Genomic DNA, 19,850 nt, shown 5'->3' with positions numbered 1-19,850 from the left:
TAGTGAGACCACACCTTGAATATGAAGTACAATTTTTTGCACCACTCCTTAGAAAATACATTATGGAACTAGAGAGAGTGCAGAGAAGAGCCACCAAATTAATACAGGGGATGGACAATCTAACTTATGAGGAGAGTCTAGCTAAATTAGATTTATTAACATTAGAAAAGTGGCGTCTAAGAGGGGTATGATAACTATATACAAATATATTTGGGGACAGTACAAGTAGCTTTCAAAAGAACTATTCATCCCAAGGGTAGTACAAAGGACTCGGGGTCATCCCTTAAGGTTGGAGCAAAGGAGATTTAACCAGCAATAAAGGAAAGGGTTCTTTACAGTAAGGGCATTTAAAATGTAGAATTCCTTATCCATGGAGACTGTGATGGCAGATACAATAGATTTGTTTAAAAAAGGTTGCACATCTTTTTAGAAAGGAAAATAATACCAAATTATACCAAATAAGTAAACATGAGAAGGATGTTGATCCAGGGAGTAATCTGATTGCCAATTCTTGGAGTCAGGAAGGAATTTTTTTTCCCCCTTATGAGATATCATTGGATGATATTACACTGGAGTTTTTTGTTTGCCTTCCTCTTGATTAATAAGTAAGTATAGATATAAGATAAAATATCTGTTGTCTAAATTTAGCATAGGTTGAACTTGATGGACGCATGTCTTTTTTTAACCTCATCTACTATGTAACTATGTAACTATGTTACTTTTACATTCTTCTAACAATTTTTTTTAAAAAAGACAAAAATATTTAGCAATTAAAAATCGCTGATAGGAGAAATAGCAATGATATCAAGTATATTTTTTATATAATACAATATTTTCATTTTTAGAGATAATAAAACATATGAACAGATGCAAATAAATCAAATTGAAATTTAAAGCACTTTTAATTAAACAGTTGAATTAGGGTATCGCTAATAAAGATCAATTTGATTATACTTGAAATTAAAATCCTATGATTCCTCTTTTATCATAGTAGGCCAAAGCTACTGGATATAAAGTATTTAATGAGTTTAGGTGGACACCAACTGTTTCTGGAATAAGTTATCTCACTGAGTTGGATATTCACAAAAGCATGATAGCTTTACATAAATGGCTGTTATTGCACGATCCCCCTAATGCGGTTTTTATTAATCTGTCCCTGATAATCTTAGCCTTGTTCAATATTGTGAAAAATGGGTAAAGTAAATGTAAAAATGCATCAACTAGAATGGAAGTTAATGCACCATTAGCATTTTGTTACCCCACTTCATATGTGTACTGTTTTATTAAGAATGTGGACCTATTCCTAGAATCATGTGTTACATAATGTACCTAAATTCTTACAGATTATAAATTGTGTGACTTGACTATAGTGTTATAGTAGTTTCACAAATCTCCACAGAAAACAAATCAATGTTTTTTTGAACTCCTCCTTGTACCTACAACTATTAACTGCAGACACACAGATTTAGTTATGTATATATTTATATCACATATGACTTTTAACAATTTTGACCATAAAGGTGGTAGTGCAGTCGTTAATATATTTGTATGATTGTTAAGAATTGTGGTACTCTCTGTGAGAAGAAAAGGAGAGGGAACTTTGGTGATAGCCAACATCACATTGCACATCAATGCCCTATTAATAAAAAAATATTTAAAAAAATAACTAATTTTAGTTCACTACAGAAGAGAAAGTGTCCCCTAGCAATCCCAGTGCAGGAGGTACACCATTCAGGTAATTACATTTCTTATGGTTAATTGAGAGAGAAGAGGCATGGCTGAATAATGGCACAGTGAAATTAAAATGGGTAACAGCTATCAAATTAAGTAGTGATTTTTTGTTGGCTTTCCGAACTGTTAAACATATATGTTTTACAAACAAATGTCAGTGAGCACAAACATTTCATGTTGCAAAACTGCCCCTGTAATCAATCGGTCGTATTTTTTTCTGTTAATATGTTCCAGTAGAAGAAATATCTGGTGTCAAATTAAAAGACCCTAGTAAAACACAATAGTAACAGAAGTTTAAAGCTTCCCCATTCCTTGTTCCTGAGACTGAGCCTTTACTGTATGTGTTTGCCTGGTTTCTATAAAAATTGAATTCACTTTGAGCAAAACCCATATACAGGCAGTCCTCATTTTATAACGCTTCATTTTACAACGAATGGCTTACCCAACGCTATGCAATGCATACCTCTATTCATTTTTACAACGCCAAAACGGCTTATCCAACGCTCTTACGACGCTTTGCAACATACACATAAACAACGTTGCAAAGCGTCGTAAGAGCGTTTATATATATATATATATATATATTATATTATACTATATAATATTATATTATACTATATAATATATTATTTATTATGATATATATATATATATATATATATATATATATATATATATATATATTACAGTTATGTGTGTGCTGCATATCTTATTCCCTGCGTAAAATATTTGGTGTATTTTAGTGTTAAAAATGCCTTCAGGAACGGAACCTTTAATTTAAACAGTGTTCCTATGGGAAAATGTGTTTCGCTTTACAACGTTTCGCTATCCAACGCCATTTTGAGTAACGCATTGTGTCGGATAACCGAGGACTGCCTGTATGTACAAATGGTGGCACCGTTGGTAAAGTAAAGCTTGTACAGATTTTAAAGTTCAGACAAAGAAGCAGATGAAATAAAGTTTTATTTCCTACATGAATTAAGTAGATATAGCCATGTCGGTCCAGTTGTGATAGTGCAGAGTAAATGAGTACTTCAGTATTAGGTGAAATATATATATATATTTTTGGACTATCAATAGATATTATAAGACAAGCTTTCAAGAGTTCTCACTCTTCCTCAAGTCAGCAATACTGATTTACAGAGATTCCATGAGCTTAACACAGATGAAAATAAAAGAAGATTGCCATTTAATGCAGAGGACGCAGATAAGAAATAAACGGACAGAGCAATAAATGGGTGAAAGGGATATTGAGACACAGGACCCTACAGTACATCCATCAGCAGTGTGCAGGGGGATGGGGATGCAGGGAGGAGAGGGGGTTAATTGTGAAATGAACAGTGAGGCCAGGAGAAATATTACAGCAAATAATGGTAGTGGGTTAAAAACTCCATATCAGCAATAAGTCCTCTTGTTTTATTGTCTACTTTTGAGTTCAAATATTTTCCGTTCTTGAGTGCTTGTAAACATTCCATTGAGGCTTTGGATTTTTAAATCATGTATGGACTGATATTGCTGTGAGAAGTGGTGTCCCACTGTAGTTGAATATCTAACTTCTTCATGGTGTGTTGTTGTTGTTGTTTCTATGTAGATTCATTCTGGTTTAAAGTTTTTGGCTGGTTTCACCAATGTAGCATCCTTGGTCACGTTTGCTGCATTAAATTATATATACCACATTCCTGGATGTGCAGCAAAATGTTTCTTTCACATTAAATGCTCTAGTTTGACTGGCTGGGGGATCTTGGTATACTGTACATGTTTGAAAAGTTTTCAGCATGCGTTGTTGCATTGTCTTGTGCTATTAACAGTGTCCTTTAGTTCTTGAAGTTTTCTATTGATTAACTTCTGTCTGAGGTTTGCCGGAATGCAAGGGTGCGAGGTTTGGGGAAGATGCATTTTAATGTTTAATCCTCTGTCAGCATCGTTGCAGATCCTTGATTATTGTTCCCATTCCCTCTAGGCCAGGGCTGTACTGTCGCGGCCGAGTTTATTCTTACATTTGCCCGATCTCGGCCGCGACAGTAACCGTGCGTGCGCCGGGGTGTCCCGTGCGCGCGAAGAAGCCTCGGAGGAGCGGTCCTCCGATCGGGGCTTCCCACTCCCCTCTCCGGGTCCGCCGGGTCCCCCGGAACCCCCCACCGCCGTCCCCCACATCGCGGGATACCAGGGCTCCCTCGGGGAGCCCTGGGCACGCGCGCATGGGGCGCAGGCACCCGATGAAGCGTGACCGCGCATCGGTGACGCGCGGCATGCCGAGGGGATTTGGCTAGCAAGCCGGGAAATCTCCCGGCTTGCGGAACTAGCCAAGTCAGGATAAAACGTGTCGCCAGTGTATGTAGCCACTAGTGGTATGTGTGTGGTTATTTGTTCCCCTTGTTTTGGAGCAGGTTTTCTCATTGGGCTTTAAGTGCAGTTCTGATTGTAGTGCCAATAGGTTTTGGCTTTTATCCCTTCTGCCTGATAAATTCAGTCAGGGTTGTGAGTTTTTTTTACCTACAGTAATTTCCATTCTTGTATGTACTTTTTATTTGGGATGTTGTAGTATACCTAGACAAGTACATTTATATTCTACTACAAATACATAGTGAATATATAGTTACCCTGATAGTTACCCCATTTTTGTAGAAATATTACTTTCCCCAAGTTTGTTCTTAGACCTTAGTACCTTATAAGAAAAACACATGTAGCACACTTTCCCCCACCCCCTGGGAGATGTGTAGCTACGGTGTGTGTGTGGTGCAATACCTGGTTTCTCACAGGTGGCCTGAGCCTCTGCTGCTAGGAGCCTGCGGTGTATCCTAGAACGATACTCTGTAGCGCCTGCACCTGTGCAGGATTCTATTGTGTAGAATGACCCAGTTACAGGACACATAAAAATGCACACTGGGTAATGCAGAACGGTTTACTATACATACTAATATAATACAGCCTACCCACCAGGCCTCGCATGGCCACACTTCCCAAAGTACCTAGGGGCCTTGGGCACCCAACCCGGTGTCCAAAAAGTCAAATCCCCCCACCCAATGTGTGGTACAGCACTGCCCACTAATATATGAAGGTGAGTTGGTGCACGTGATGAAGTGAGGTACCTACCGGGTGTGTCCACACCCGGGTGCGCAGTGATGCTGATAGGATCCACAGATCCAGTGACGGGTACCGCAAAGCCTCCGCCCCTACGTTGGGTGGGTCCTGCAGGGATGGTACCACCATATGCAATGTCTCTGTGTTGCAGGTGTCTGGTCCCAGATCACCTGAGGTCAGAATTCAGCCGTGTCCTGGCTGTGTCCCTCACTGTAATGCTAAATAGGCAGTGTCCCTATCTATGGGCATGTCCTTGCAGCAACTACAGGCTGAGGGGGTTGGGGCCTAGCAGGGGGTAGCTGGCCTAGTGCAGGAGCCACAGATCCTTGCACATACAACCTACCCCTTCACTGTCCCAGTTCCGACTAACGTGGCTGCAGCGCATGAAATGTAGCAACTCTCAGAGCAGGGGAATGCTGCAACGCTATTGGCTGGTTTCGCGCCATGTGACTAAAGCCCCTAGGCTGCTGGGAACTGTAGTTCCCTTGTGGAGGTTCCTGGCAATGTCGCAGCTGTTGCGCCCCTACTGCGCATGTGCGAACATACCGTGCATGCGCGAAAACTTCCCTACACCCCAACATTGCGGCATCCTGCAGAGGGAGCCGCCGGAGCCATCAGCGAGCCATTCACCACTCTCTACTACCCCGCAGTGCAGCCCGCACCTGTCCCTGCCTCCGCTGCTAGGCGCAACTATGCCAGGAGGTAAGGGAACACGGGACACCAGGAGGACCCTGCTATACAAATATGGACCTTCTGTGCATTTCTGGTTAACCATCATATTCATAGATAAAGTATTAATAGTAAAAATAGTTAGTCTTTTTATTATAGCTCATTATGACCCATCCTGTGATTCCTCTGTTTATCTTCTTTGAGAAAACATAACTAGTGTCAAGATGATTATTCTTTGATTGAGCTGACAAAATAGAAGTGAGTCACTTTCTTTCTATTGCCACTCTAGGATCCATCACACCTTGAAAACATAAATCAGAATGAATGGAATTAAAAAATTGTACATACAATGATGGCTTATGATGTACCATGCTATATATGATATGGCTGACCCAAACTTAATTTGAGTAGACATACCTGTTGCAGGGTACATGAAACCACACACGCGGGTTCTCTTGATAAGGCTTCTTTATTGAGCCTTAAAAACATACAGCACACAAAACAAAATAGCTTCTCTTCAGCATACAAAAACAAAATAGCTTCTCTTCAGCAGACAAAAACAAAATAGCTTCTCTTCAGCATAGAAAACAAGGCAGCATCTCTTCAGCATGCAGGACACAGACAGTTCATCCTCGTTCGGAGCCATTTTCCTTGGAGGACCGGGGGTTTGTTCGCAAGTTCTGGACTGGCAGACCCCTGGAATTGGGTCAGCAGCTTGGCCATCCGCTCATCCTGTGCTGCCTGCTGCTGGGTTAGGAGCTGGGTTTGCTGGTGCAATAGTCTTTCATCTCTCTCTGCCAGTAGTTGGGCCTGCTCCTGCATTAACAGTCCCTGCTGTCTGGTCTGCTCGCACAGAAACTCTTTTAAAAATTCTTCCATTTTTCTCATTTTTGTGTGTGTGTGTGGCCCTTCAACTGCAGGGGCCTCTCAAAATCCCAGCACATCTGACACCATATGTTGCAGGGTACATGCAACCACACATGCAGGTTCTCTTGATAAGGCTTCTTTATTGAGCCTTAAAAACATACAGCACACAAAACAAAATAGCTTCTCTTCAGCATACAAAAACAAAATAGCTTCTCTTCAGCAGACAAAAACAAAATAGCTTCTCTTCAGCATAGAAAACAAGGCAGCTTCTCTTCAGCATGCAGGACACAGACAGTTCATCACACATGTACTTTGAAAAACAGACCTTATAGCAGTAATCTCTTCAGTAATTCTGTCCTGTCTCCTGACCAGCTAGCCTGCATGTGTGAACAGCCTGGATGTTTTAAAACACCTTGATTATGCAGCTGGGGTCAGGCTAATTAAGCAGCCCTTCTCAACTGAAACTTAACCTCGTCACTGCTGCACTGCAAGCCTAAACATAGGGTTGCCAGGTATATGGCTGGTGACGTTCATTCACCCTGTCACATTCCTCCCCTGTTAGTGTGTGGCTGGGGCCACGCATGGCTGAAGCCCGACCATCCATCCCTTCTCTAGAAAAGAAGTCAGCATTTTCATTTTCTTTTCCAGGCCTGTGCTGAATCTCAAATGAGAAGGGATGGAGGGCCATATACCACCTGGTCAATCTAACATTGGAGTCCTTCATACTATTTACCACTTCAATGGAGCATGTTCCGTCACCAGAGTAAAATGGACTCCTGCCAGGTAATGTCTCAAAGCCTCGATTGCCCACTTTCCTGCGAGGCACTCCTTCTCAATCACTGAGTAGTTTTTTTCCCTCTGGAACAATTTCCTACTCAGAAAAAGGATTGCATGTTCCACTCCCTCAAACTGTTGTGACAACACTGCCCCTAGCCCTATCTCTGGTGCATCGGTTTGCACTACAAAAGGCCTGTTGAAGTCTGGGCTTCTAGACACCTTTTTATGTCCTCAAAGGCTCTCTGACACTCCCTTGACCATACCACTTGTGTAGGGGTACACTTTTTTGTGAGGTCCGTTAATGGGGCGGCAACTTCCGAGTATTTGGGGATCTGCAGACCAGCCCTGGGCTTCGGCAACCCTTTCAAATGTCAGTAGAAAAGCCTCTGGATCCTCGTTCGGAGCCATTTTCCTCGGAGGACCGGGGGTTTGTTCGCAAGTTCTGGACTGGCAGACCCCTGGAATTGGGTCAGCAGCTTGGCCATCCGCTCATCCTGTGCTGCCTGCTGCTGGGTTAGGAGCTGGGTTTGCTGGTGCAATAGTCTTTCATCTCTCTCTGCCAGTAGTTGGGCCTGCTCCTGCATTAACAGTCCCTGCTGTCTGGTCTGCTCGCACAGAAACTCTTTTAAAAATTCTTCCATTTTTCTCATTTTTGTGTGTGTGTGTGGCCCTACAACTGCAGGGGCCTCTCAAAATCCCAGCACATCTGACACCATATGTTGCAGGGTACATGCAACCACACATGCAGGTTCTCTTGATAAGGCTTCTTTATTGAGCCTTAAAAACATACAGCACACAAAACAAAATAGCTTCTCTTCAGCATACAAAAACAAAATAGCTTCTCTTCAGCAGACAAAAACAAAATAGCTTCTCTTCAGCATAGAAAACAAGGCAGCTTCTCTTCAGCATGCAGGACACAGACAGTTCATCGCACATGTACTTTGAAAAACAGACCTTATAGCAGTAATATCTTCAGTATTTCAATCCTGTCTCCTGACCAGCTAGCCTGCATGTGTGTACAGCCTGGGGGTTTTAAAAAACCTTGATTATGCAGCTGGGGTCAGACAAATTAAGCAGCCCTTCTCAACTGAAACTTAACCTCGTCACTGCTGCACTGCAAGCCTAAACATAGGTTTGCCAGGTATATGGCTGGTGACGTTCATTCACCCTGTCACAATACCACATAAGCAGGGCAAATAATACTAATGAGATTGGTGTAGTTTCAGGAACAATTTTTCTGATAGGACCAACATCAATTTAAATCCCAGACTATTCTGAAAAAAAGGTGTATAGATTTCCAGGAAAATGTCAAGAATCTGATACAGAAACCATTGTTTAGATTTTTCTTGCAATAACGTTATAATTGTTGTGGCTATGCTAATAAAGCTGGCCCTGGAGTTGAAAGAGTTAATATGCATTCAGTCTGTATTGATACAGACCTGTAGATTTTGGCAGTTTCAAACTAACAGAATATATATAACTTCATATTACTAATATTGATAGTAGTTAACCCAATTGACTAAAGTAAAAAAGAAAATCTTCACAAAGTACCCGTAGATAAAGAGAATTATAGAAACATAATTAAAAACAGAAGACAGATCAAAATAAATGGATATAAAATGTGACAGACAGCACCATAAGTGCAGAGAAATGCAAAAGTATCTCTTGGTGTGAAGGGAACAAAATAGAGGGGATCCTTATATTCCCCAGATCTAAATAGTATACTGTAGATATGGGGTTCCCTTCACTCAAGTAAATAATTTTCTTCTTTTGGATGAGGAGCGCTGAATATACCCAATAATATGTGAAATGAAAGAAAACAAAATAGTGCAGATGCTATATGCCAGTGATTGGATAAATAATAAAGCTCTGATGAGATTGCACTCACAATACTTCCAGATAAAGAGAGTGTGTCATAGATACGTCTCTCTCTGACTGGAGCCCTTTTGTGGAGAGATAGTGTAGTCACAGGATATCCCTCAGTATGTATAGTTTGTAGTCGTCAGATATACAATGAGAGAAAGATGCCACAATAGTGTGTAATGTTTCACAAATATATTCAAAAATATAGGATAAAGAGTAACAAACTCACATTTTCCATATTAAAAAATTCATTGGAGAGAACCGCCGATATAATGGAGAGCTGCGCCGGTAGAAACAGCTGTGTTTCCCGCTCTCGTCTCAGCTCAGCTCAGCTAACCCTTCCGCATACGTCACTTCTGGACAACGTCACACGTGTGGGCGGAAGGATATCTTGCCTCTGGGTACAGCCCGTGCTTCCAAGTTCCAGTTCTCCCAAGCTAACACTCTGACTCTACGCGTTTCACTCATTTGCTTCCTCAGGAGTCATCTTTTTACTCAAGTAAATAGCCAAGCACATTTTTTTAAAGGTATATTTTACTACGAGTGACAAACACATAAAATGTGCTAAACTATTATAGCCTGGGTCCCCTTGGTCCCCTGTTTGTCCCCTTACCTTTCCATAGGCAGCGGAGGCTGGGGTGAGTGCAGGGGGGGGGGGTGCAGTAGCAAGCGCAAGTGGCGGCCATTAGGAGTATAGCACAGCAGGGGAACTTCAAGTCCCAGCAGACTCAGGGGCTGCAGACCAAATGTTGCCAGACAACCAATAGGGCTGAGATGCATGGCAGTGTGAATTCTGACAGTTGGGTTCTAACAGTTAGAGGGACTGACAGTTGGAGCCAGAACAGAGAAAGGGAAGGTAGGGTCTGGGTGTCAGTGGCATTCAGACTAGGTCAGATTAACCCTTTACGTCCAAGATAGGCCCCACTCACCTAATAAGATTGTGGCTGCTACAGGGAAATCCCTAGCTAGGGACATTTCCCCTGTAGCTGTATACAGTTAGTGCATAGTGCCATTTGAAGATGCCACACAGCGATTTGCAGACTGTTGTCTGGGGCAGGACCACCACCTCACTATCATAGACTATCAAAGGTGAGAACCTCCTACCGGATTTCACCCCATGCAGAGGCGGAGGCTTCGTTGACATCGACGTCGCTGGATCAGTGGATCCCTTTTGCTTTTCGGCCATACCGGCTGGAGCACCTGGGCAGGTACCTCACAACGTGCACCAACTATAACACTTTCAGTTACTGTGGGCAGTGCTGTTTTACACATTGGGTGGGTTGGCTCTTGTGCACACCAGTGAGGTTGGGTGCCCAGGGTCCCCTCAGAACTTTGGGGAAATCCCATCAGGGGTGAACACTACGGTTGGAGGGCACGGTGGGGCTACGGCCGTGCAAGGCCTATATTGTATGTGGGTTAATGATATATCTAGTTGTACCTGTGTTCAGTAAACTGTTATTAAATACAAGTGTGTGATTTTATTGCATTGGGTCCTGTGAAGTTAATGTTTGAAAAACAAAGAAAAAACAGCGCATGACTATCATGATAAAATAAAGCTTGTAATAAACAAATTGCTCAATAAAACGGTAAGTATTGTGCGTACATCAAGGAAGCTCTTTTAATCATGTAGTTATAAACATGGGTTTACCACACTGAAGAGGAAAACGAGCGACCGTCGGCATTGAGTCCAGCACCAGGTGAGCAGATATCCATTGAGCAGGTAGCAGGCATCCAGGAGGACACAATAATCCCAGCATGGAAGACCCAGGAGCATCTCCTTAGGTGAAGAATTAGTAATTGGACCCCATCGGCATAAGCGGAGTTTGTACAGAAAACAAGGTCCTGTGCTTCAGCAGTGTCTACACCCAGCGGCCTCTTTGTAAAGCAGTTTTAGAATTTTTCTGCCCATAAGCACTTACCTTTTTAGCGCCCGGGCCTCCTCTTGCAGCAACCCGATGTCACGTGGTGATGCGTTTGCATGACAACAGGATGCCATGTGACATCACATTGTCATGACAACGCATCACCATGTAATGTCGTGGAATCATTTGACGCTGCAGAAGCAGGACAGTGACGCTGCAGGAGGAGGTAAGAGACCTCTACAGATGTCCCACGCTCTGTCCCGGCAATCAGTCAAATACAGCACCGCCCCCCCCCAAAAAATAAAATTATGCCCTACGAGATTTGCTGCCCTGGACATTGGCCTAGTAGGCCTATACCTAAATATGGGCCTGTGTAAATGCCCTTAAATATATATTTAGCCCCTTTCCCCTTGTCAAAGGAAAACTATGTGTGGTGCGATACCTGTGTGGCTTACAGGAGGCCTGATCCTCTGCCGCTGGGAGCATGGGGTGACTGCGTTCTAGCTGGTGACAGCACCTCCACCTGTGAGGGATCCTAGGGCAGCTGGATAACCCCTTCACAGAACCCAATACAATTGAATAATACACACAACGGCATATGTCAATTGGTTTACTGAACATATAATCTAATCAGCGAAATAACAGTACCAGGCCCACATACAGTACCCACACCATATACACATCCCCGGTGAGGTCCCCGGGCACCAAATTACCCGGTGTCCATAGAGTCAAGCCCACCCAAGGTGTGTGGAGTAGCGCTACCCACTGTGTGTGTGGCCATTGGTGCACTTGTAGATATCTTCCTGGGCACTCCTATATCCAGGTGCCGCAGAGTGACACAAGGATCCATCTGATGTAAGTCGATCCGGTCTGTCCAACAAAGGCATTCGCCTCTGCGTGGGGTGAACTCCTACTGGAGGGTCTCACCATGTTTCTTACTGTGATGGTTGTCTAGTCCTAGACCACAGGTCACCACGCGGTGTCTGTCACTGTTTCTGACACTATGCAGTACTGAGGAAGCATCCCTACCTACCTCCCTGCAACACACAATCTACAGGGAGTTGGTTCCTAGCTTGGACCTGGGGGGTAATCTGGCCTAGTCCAGTGGAGCACTGCTCCCTGGACACTACCTTCTTCCTCTCCGTCCTGCTCCCGACTGGCGCATGAGGTGCTAGCATACCAAATGTATCAATCTTCCTGAAGGAGATCCCGGAAGCCCTATTGGCCACTGCGTGTCACGTGGTGTGCATCCCTAAGGCTCATGGGACATGTAGTACCTGCGCGGAGCCTGCTTCTAATGGCCACCGCAACTTTACCCTTCTGCGCATAGGCACTAACATTCAAGATGGCGCCCCCTGCTGCCGGGTGCACCGTGGAGCTTCATCGACTTGGTCACCCGCCGGCAGGCTCTTCCTGACGTCTTCTACTTCCCAGCAGGTCCACCCACACTCCGGCATGACCCGCGCGCCTCTCAGCTGCAGCCGTAGCCTCCCCCTTCCCCGCAGCCGCATCGAGGCAAGGGGAACCAAAGGGGACCTGGCTACATATAACCATCACGTAAACATATTTCCAAGTGCCGTTTGCAGTTTATCTGCTCTCATGGCTAAAAACTGCAAGTATAACTGGTGTTGCAATCTATTTAGGACCTGATAGTTAAATGGTTTGGAATTGTGTACATTTTTGCTTCTGTATCCTTAAACTCTTCATACACGATCCCTGTTGGCATATTTTAGTAGATGCAATATTGTCCTTATGAAATTGAATTATTTGGCAAAGCAATTAATAGCGGGGGGAAATGTATATTTTATAAATTATAATGTCATTGTAATCTAAGATTTTTCACTTCTGAAAAATCGTGTCTATGGAAATCTCACATTCTGGCAAATAAACATTTAGTACAAACTGTGCACTGTTTTCTTTCAAACAGAAATAACATAACATAACTCTCGCCTATGCCCCCTTCTCCCTCTCAGCTATGAACCTTTCCTCCAACTTCTCACAAACATTTAACAACATCCATGCTTTCTTCCAACTGCAATGCTCTTTCCCTTCTATCCAGTTTCTGCCCCCTTGTCCAGTCCTATTCCCTTGTCCAGTCCTGTTTTCTTGTCCAGTTGTTGTTTCTCACTGCCAACCTCTGCAATATCTGCCACCTGCAACTGACCTCTGCCCTTGATGACGTAACCCTGCCCCCTGCCCTTGACCCCTGCCTGTGACCCCGACAATCCTTGCCTGCCCCTGCTGTTCCGACAATCGAGGACCTACCCACTCCTAGAGTTTTCCTCGTGACAAGAACTGATCCCAACCCCTGTCCATCAACCCACCAAGCAAGCTCGCAATGCACCTAACCCATAGTCCAACCCTAATGTTCCCACCCCTGCCCACCATTAAAACATCTTAACAATTACTCTATGCCCATCTGTAAGGGAGTCAAGGAGTTGACAATATCCCTCAGATGATCCTGGGGGAAATAGATACAGAAGCACATATAACGAGTCCTGGATCAGTTCTGCATCTTTATTGAGGATTTCCTCCCTTACCCCATCATAAGCATCTAATATTAATACACAATAATAGGAATTAAAACACCTCCTTTGTACAAACGGCCCCTTGTAATTTAATGGGTTCTTGTTTTGAATTATGCTTATTTGCCCCTGGAGAGGATTTATGCAACCATATCTTCTGGAGGTCCATTCAGTTGATATACAGTACATCTACTCCATCTAGAAGGCAATGTATAAATGATGCAGTTTTTGATGGATGGAATACCAAGTACTTATATCTGTTCCCCAGAAATCAACAAACTGGCTATACTGACACCGGGTTACAACATTGTAGAATATGTATCCAGCAACTCAACGTAAAAAATCTGGAGATCCAAAAATGAGGCCAATCACATCATTTTTACTGCATTAATCTTGTGTCAATGTACAGCATCAAGGTCATTTACATCCATTTTGCTTCAATTGCATCAATTTGTGATTTTGGAACAGTTATGGGAGGAGTTGCTTGGAGCAATAGTATTATAAGTTGTACAAAATGTTGCATCAGTATAATGGAGACGGTTTACATCAATTCAATAAGTCAGGTTTGAAGTGGCATTTTAAATTACATTTTCATAAGATAAACTTCTATTAAGCTGGAGAAAATGGCTAATTACATTTTTTGCTCTGTCAAGAAGGAGAAAACTGCTTCAATCTTGATAAGTAACACCCACCTTGTCAACATTATATTGCAGGAAATGCAAGAAGGAAAACCCACAAAGTTATTAATCTCAGAGTACTAAGTTTCTGTGCAAGTATGTGCATTGCACAGAATCTCATCTTGTTGAATTTATTAAACAGTTTTTGCATATTTAAAGCACGAGAAAACTGCATTTTAGGTTGCAAATTTGTCCCGGCTATAGATATCAATGGATTTGAATTGGGTATGCAAATGAGGAAATCTCACAAAATTGTCATGCTATTTAATAAGATGCAATATTGAATTTGAGAGACAAAGACATAATATCACTTTCTCCTTGTATTGTAAAAAAAAAAAAAACTAGTTTGACATACAATATTCAATAAGATGTTTTCAAAGATAAATTGTATATGCAAAAATACAGTAAGCATGATATATGCAGAAATAGGCATCGTATATTGAAAAATATGCAACTATTTCAACAATTTGATTCTCACTTGAGTTGAATAGATTATCTATTTATTTAACAAATACGAAGTAATTATTTGAGTATACCAGTATTTTTCAAACTGATTTTGACCATATTTGATCATCTACATCATCAAGGGGGATGGACAGTTTTATATGACCAGTCTTGCACCCTTGATGACGTAGATGATCGAATTTGGTCAAAAAACAGTTTGAAATATACCGGTATACTACATACCATACGGTACACTCCTGCAGACCCAGCGATCCGTGCACTTAGCTGCAGGAGATTGGGGAGGCGATCAGAGGAGATGCGTGGGCATTATGGTGGCATGGTGAACGTATCAGAATCAGATACACCACAAAGCTGGTTCACCCTCATTGGCTGAACCAGCTCACGTGATGTCACGCAGCAGTCGCCTCAGAAGACAACATTTATTGTCTTCTCAAAATGCTGCTGTGTCAAGCCTGCACGTAGGGTAATTCCAAACCAGAGAGGGCATATGTACATGACTTCACCCGTGCTGCACCCTCTCTCTAGAATTCCCTATGTTGCACCATCAGACTCTCCTCCAGCGTTTAGACATTTAAAAAGTCCCTGGAAACTCATATTTTCAAGGAAGCATATCCACCACTCTTCCAACCTGATTGGGACTAGCTTTGTGACTGTACCAAACTCCATGCTAACACCCCACCCATCGACATCCCCAAACCTCAATGAAATCAGCTAAGCAGCTACAGTAGACTGTTCTCCATTGTCTGTCCCACATGAGCAGCCACTTTACCTTTTGTTTAACATTGCCACTTACTAGCTTTAGATAGTAAGCGCTCATGAGTAGGGTCCTGTAGAAGATGTGCGAAGAAGGTAAAACACCGGAGACGTTTTAGAGAAAAAAAATGTAGGCTTTATTAGTCAGCAGCTTTAAATGGAAAAACAGCTTCATATCACCAAAACAAAATAAGAGCAGAAAATAACAACCAGGCCTACCCCAAAGTAGGGGAATTAGTAACATTCAGAAATCCCTTTATTAGGGCTGGATTCTAGACCTCTTGCCAAACTTTTGACAAGCGTCCAAAGATAGGTACCTCGTACAGAGTCTCTGTTCCCCTGGGATCTCTTTGGCAGCACAGACACCCCCTGTGCTAGAGATCCAAGCCAGTCTGTGCAACAGGCTTTTAAACCTGCTTGATGAGCCAGGTGGAGACTGGTAAATTAACTTCTGCTGAAATTAACCAGCTGCCTTCTGGACTCATCAGCAAAAAATACAGGCTTTATTTTGGAAGTCTTTTAGACAAGGGAAAGACCCTGTTACAGGCCCTCATTACCTTTTGTTTTTACAGTATTTGCACTTGTTTACATAAACATTTGGGTTGCATACATACTGTATTCTTGATATATTTTAGCTTATACAATAGTAGTGACTGATATACATTAAAGGTAACACTAGTTCCAATGTGTTATGTCTTGGTGCCCAATAACATCAACATTGTGTGTAGGTATAAACAGACGTAGCACACATTAGTACCCCCATTAACACTAAGGAAAACATTAATAACGCATTGTATCATGTGTGCTATCGCTAAGCCATTGTTATCAATAGCACTACTGCATTGCATTAACGCTTGAAATAACGTCTGCTACATATGTACCATGATGAGTTTAAATAATCACTTGGCAATAAAATCAGCATCTTGTTGTAGATGTGATCATATAATTTTCTTTAAACATAAAAGTCCATATATTCCATACGACACCTTCCATGACAGAAGATGTCTTACAGACTATTCACATGAATGGGTCGTAAAGGGCCATACTGTATTTACTAAGCCATTCTGGAAGTTGTCATATGTATCAGAATGGCTTAGTAAATATTGCCTCTAAATGCTGTGTGTATTTGGTCCCAGTGGTCATTCTTAATTTTATTAGAACACTATTTACCATAAGGGCACAATTTGTAAAAGCAGAAAATAATTGAGAGATACGGTACAGTAATTATCACCACTCTGATTGCTGCTTGTGAGGTAGAACAGTGAATAATAACTATTAATATTAATGCATCTTAATATTAACAAATAATAAATAATGCCAATCTTTTCCCCACGGTGGCATGATACCTATCCACATGTTTTTCAAAGTATGTTGTGTATGTTCTTCAGTATTAGGTGATACCTTTTGTTACTTGGACTAACAATTTATGTCATAGGACAAGATTTCGAGAGTTTTCCTCTCTTCCTCAGGTCAGCAATACCGGTATTGCTACTAGCCACAGAACTTTATTATATATATAATGAATAGACGATATTGTGTGTGTGTGTGTATGTGTGTATAAAATATATCTATAATATAATAATAGTATAATAATATCTCTTTCTTAAATAGACAGTGACCACTCTCAGCCCTTAGACAGCAACTACAGTAGGCACAGCCATGACACAATGAACAATGAGTTGCTCTACATCTGTACTCGTATGGCATTTCCAAACCACAACAAGGTAATTCTCAAATAAGTTTAGCAGAAATAGAAGAAATATCCAGACTTACAATTAAGTGCAAAAGCTTGAGCTTCAGATAAAATATGATTGGAATGCCCCATGTACAATTCTTACTCTGTGATTTAGAACAAATTGCACATGCTTGATATGTACGCCTCAATATGTGCTCCTATGAGAGTCTGGTGTTTGTGCATTCCAAACTCGATTTTCAGTTCCAAAATACATCTAAACATTAGCAATTACATGTCCCTTCTGTCACATCAGTGCCTTCTGTGCATCACTGCACTGGTGCACATAACAATGCAAAAGGTGCTGTGTACTTATTTTAATTACAAAGTAGTAAATTGAAATAGAAAATGTGCAAAGTAGAATATTTCACACAAGTACTTGAAATGCAAATTAAGCTATTTGAAAATAGCTGAGATATTTAATTAAATTTTATGTACATGCTTGTATCCATAAAAAAAACAACAACACAGAAACTAGTAAATTCAGCACTCCCCATTGAAACAGTGGTGAACTAATTAGGAGTCATGTGATACAGTATGTCTTCTAACCCCAGGTGTGAACTTCATACTCACTAAAAGGTAAACAAATCTTAGTGGTAAACTTTCATAGAAGAAATTACTACAGTATCTTCTGCAAACACAAAATTAACACTCTGTTGAATGTCAAATTAATAGAGAATAAACCTCTTCTTTTCCTGTCTTGTGAATTTGAACTTCCAGTATAAAGAGGGCATGTACCAAAATATACTGTACTTCATGTTTAAAGCTGTACTAATCATGCAGTACAAATGTAGCTGACATTGCTGCTCCTGTTAACGCAAAATATTGTGTTACCATTTCTATAATATTTATTACACATTTTACTGTGGCTCATTTGAAACAAATGGAGCTCCCAGTTAAAACTTTACTGTACGTGCTTTTGCGATAATCGGTGAAATGACACCTGCTACTTCTGTACACTGATGTAATGTACTGCCATAGGCTAGTATAATTGTGCATACTTCACTACAATATTTCAGTAAGCAGAAAATATGCAAAGGAGAATCGAATCTCCATGTGGTGCAACAGGAGCTTGTTAAAGTCCAAAATGTCAGATAAGCATTATCTGGATCCCTTTGTAATAACTCTTTGATAAAGTGCCAGGACGGCGTGAAATGCGTCAGAGTGCTTTTTAGCTCTCTCATGGGCATTGTTCGCTGAATAATTCTTTTTTTATGTTTCTACTATTTGATCTGCCTCCAGTTCTTCCGTTGCAGTGCTCCTTGTTTTTTCTTTCTACCTCTAGTAAGCAGAAAATAAAAAGTTGTAACCTATCTACAATTGTTTTTTACTTATTGTACATTTTGCTCACAAAGCGAATTTTCAGAGATCCTAATGTAAATATAATATTTTTTGTATACAAAAAAGCAAACAATAACGAACTGCGCTCACCCACCTGAGGTGTGAAGATAAAATAGGCAAAGTATTAAAAGGTCTCGAATGAGGTCCGCAGTGCTCCGCATAAAACAGCTGGCACTGGTATTGTGTCTAGCAGTGCGGGGGAACCTCCTTTCAATGCATTTCGTGATGTCACAGTCACTTCATCAAGGGAGGTTCCCACACACTGCGAACCTCATTCACCACCTTTTAATACTATCTTATTATACTTATGAGGCTGTCTGGAGGTGGATCTGAAAGTTTTCTTCTATTTGCCATTATCCTGAGTTATCAGAGTGGCGGGAACCAATGAAACAGCTGATTTCCTTTACTCTGAGCCACCTGCATAATTCTGGCTCTAGGAACAGCTGTTGCAGCCGTATTCAGCAGACATTGCTGCATTTGGAGCCCCATTCCTATCATTGATTTGAGACTGGGTCCAACAATACACTGGAAGGAGGCATTGTGGAGCATTATGCCCTGCCTTCAGGAACTGCTGATTGAGCTGACAATATCGGTTCACAATTTCAGCCGGAGCCCCTTCCCTACCATCAGTCGGGTTTACGCTATACTGGAGGGAGGCATTACAGAGTTTACTGCTCTTTACATCAGCTGTTTCAGTTCAGTTCACCCAGCCGCGATACAATTCTACTCTGAGCCCCACTAGTACCAGCAGCTTGTGCTCCACGGACCACAGGAGAGAGGCATCTGAGGACTCGGGCCTACAAGAACTGTTTAGTTCCAGCCCAGATAAGCATATTTACCTTAAATTTGACTGTCTTTTTTCTTTTTGATTGACTGTTATCTAACAGAAATAAATGCCACATATATGAGGCTATCCCCTGTTTTGAATTGATAATATTTTTTGTGTGCCAGCAGGGTCATGATGACATAATTACAATATGGGTCTACTGCCCATTTCTGTTTAAAGCCGTAATTGTTTTATTTTTGGCTGCATATAACTTTTAATCCCTAAAAATTAAAATGTTACAGTTTAGTTGATATTTGGGGTCTGAATGTTTTACACAAATATCATGAAAGTTTTCTCCAACATAGCTCATATTGGTGCATTTGCTAAATTTTGAAAGATATATCACATTGCTGGATTTTTAGTTAAATTATCTTTTTATATTAATCTTATTGTCCTGCGCTGTAGTGATGGTGGTCTCTGTACATATATGTTTGCATGTTTTGCATTACTTCATTTTTTCATAACAGCCTAACACCTCTTCACTAGAGATGGGTGAATTTTTTTTGCGGATTTCAATCTGCCTCAGATTGGCCTGTTCCTTTGGTCCACGGATTTCCTTGGAACAGTCTCACAAGGGTGATTCGTCTTTTCTGGATTTTTTTTTTTATCACTGACAAATCACATGGCAGATTAATAATCAGTGTGTGGATTTTTAACAATATGGCAATTTATTGTGGAATC

The sequence above is a fragment of the Ascaphus truei genome, chromosome 1 (genome assembly GCF_040206685.1).
Source record: "Ascaphus truei isolate aAscTru1 chromosome 1, aAscTru1.hap1, whole genome shotgun sequence".
NCBI lineage: Eukaryota > Metazoa > Chordata > Amphibia > Anura > Ascaphidae > Ascaphus > Ascaphus truei.
The sequence above is the reverse complement of the archived record's forward strand: the minus strand, read 5'-3'. Positions refer to the sequence as shown.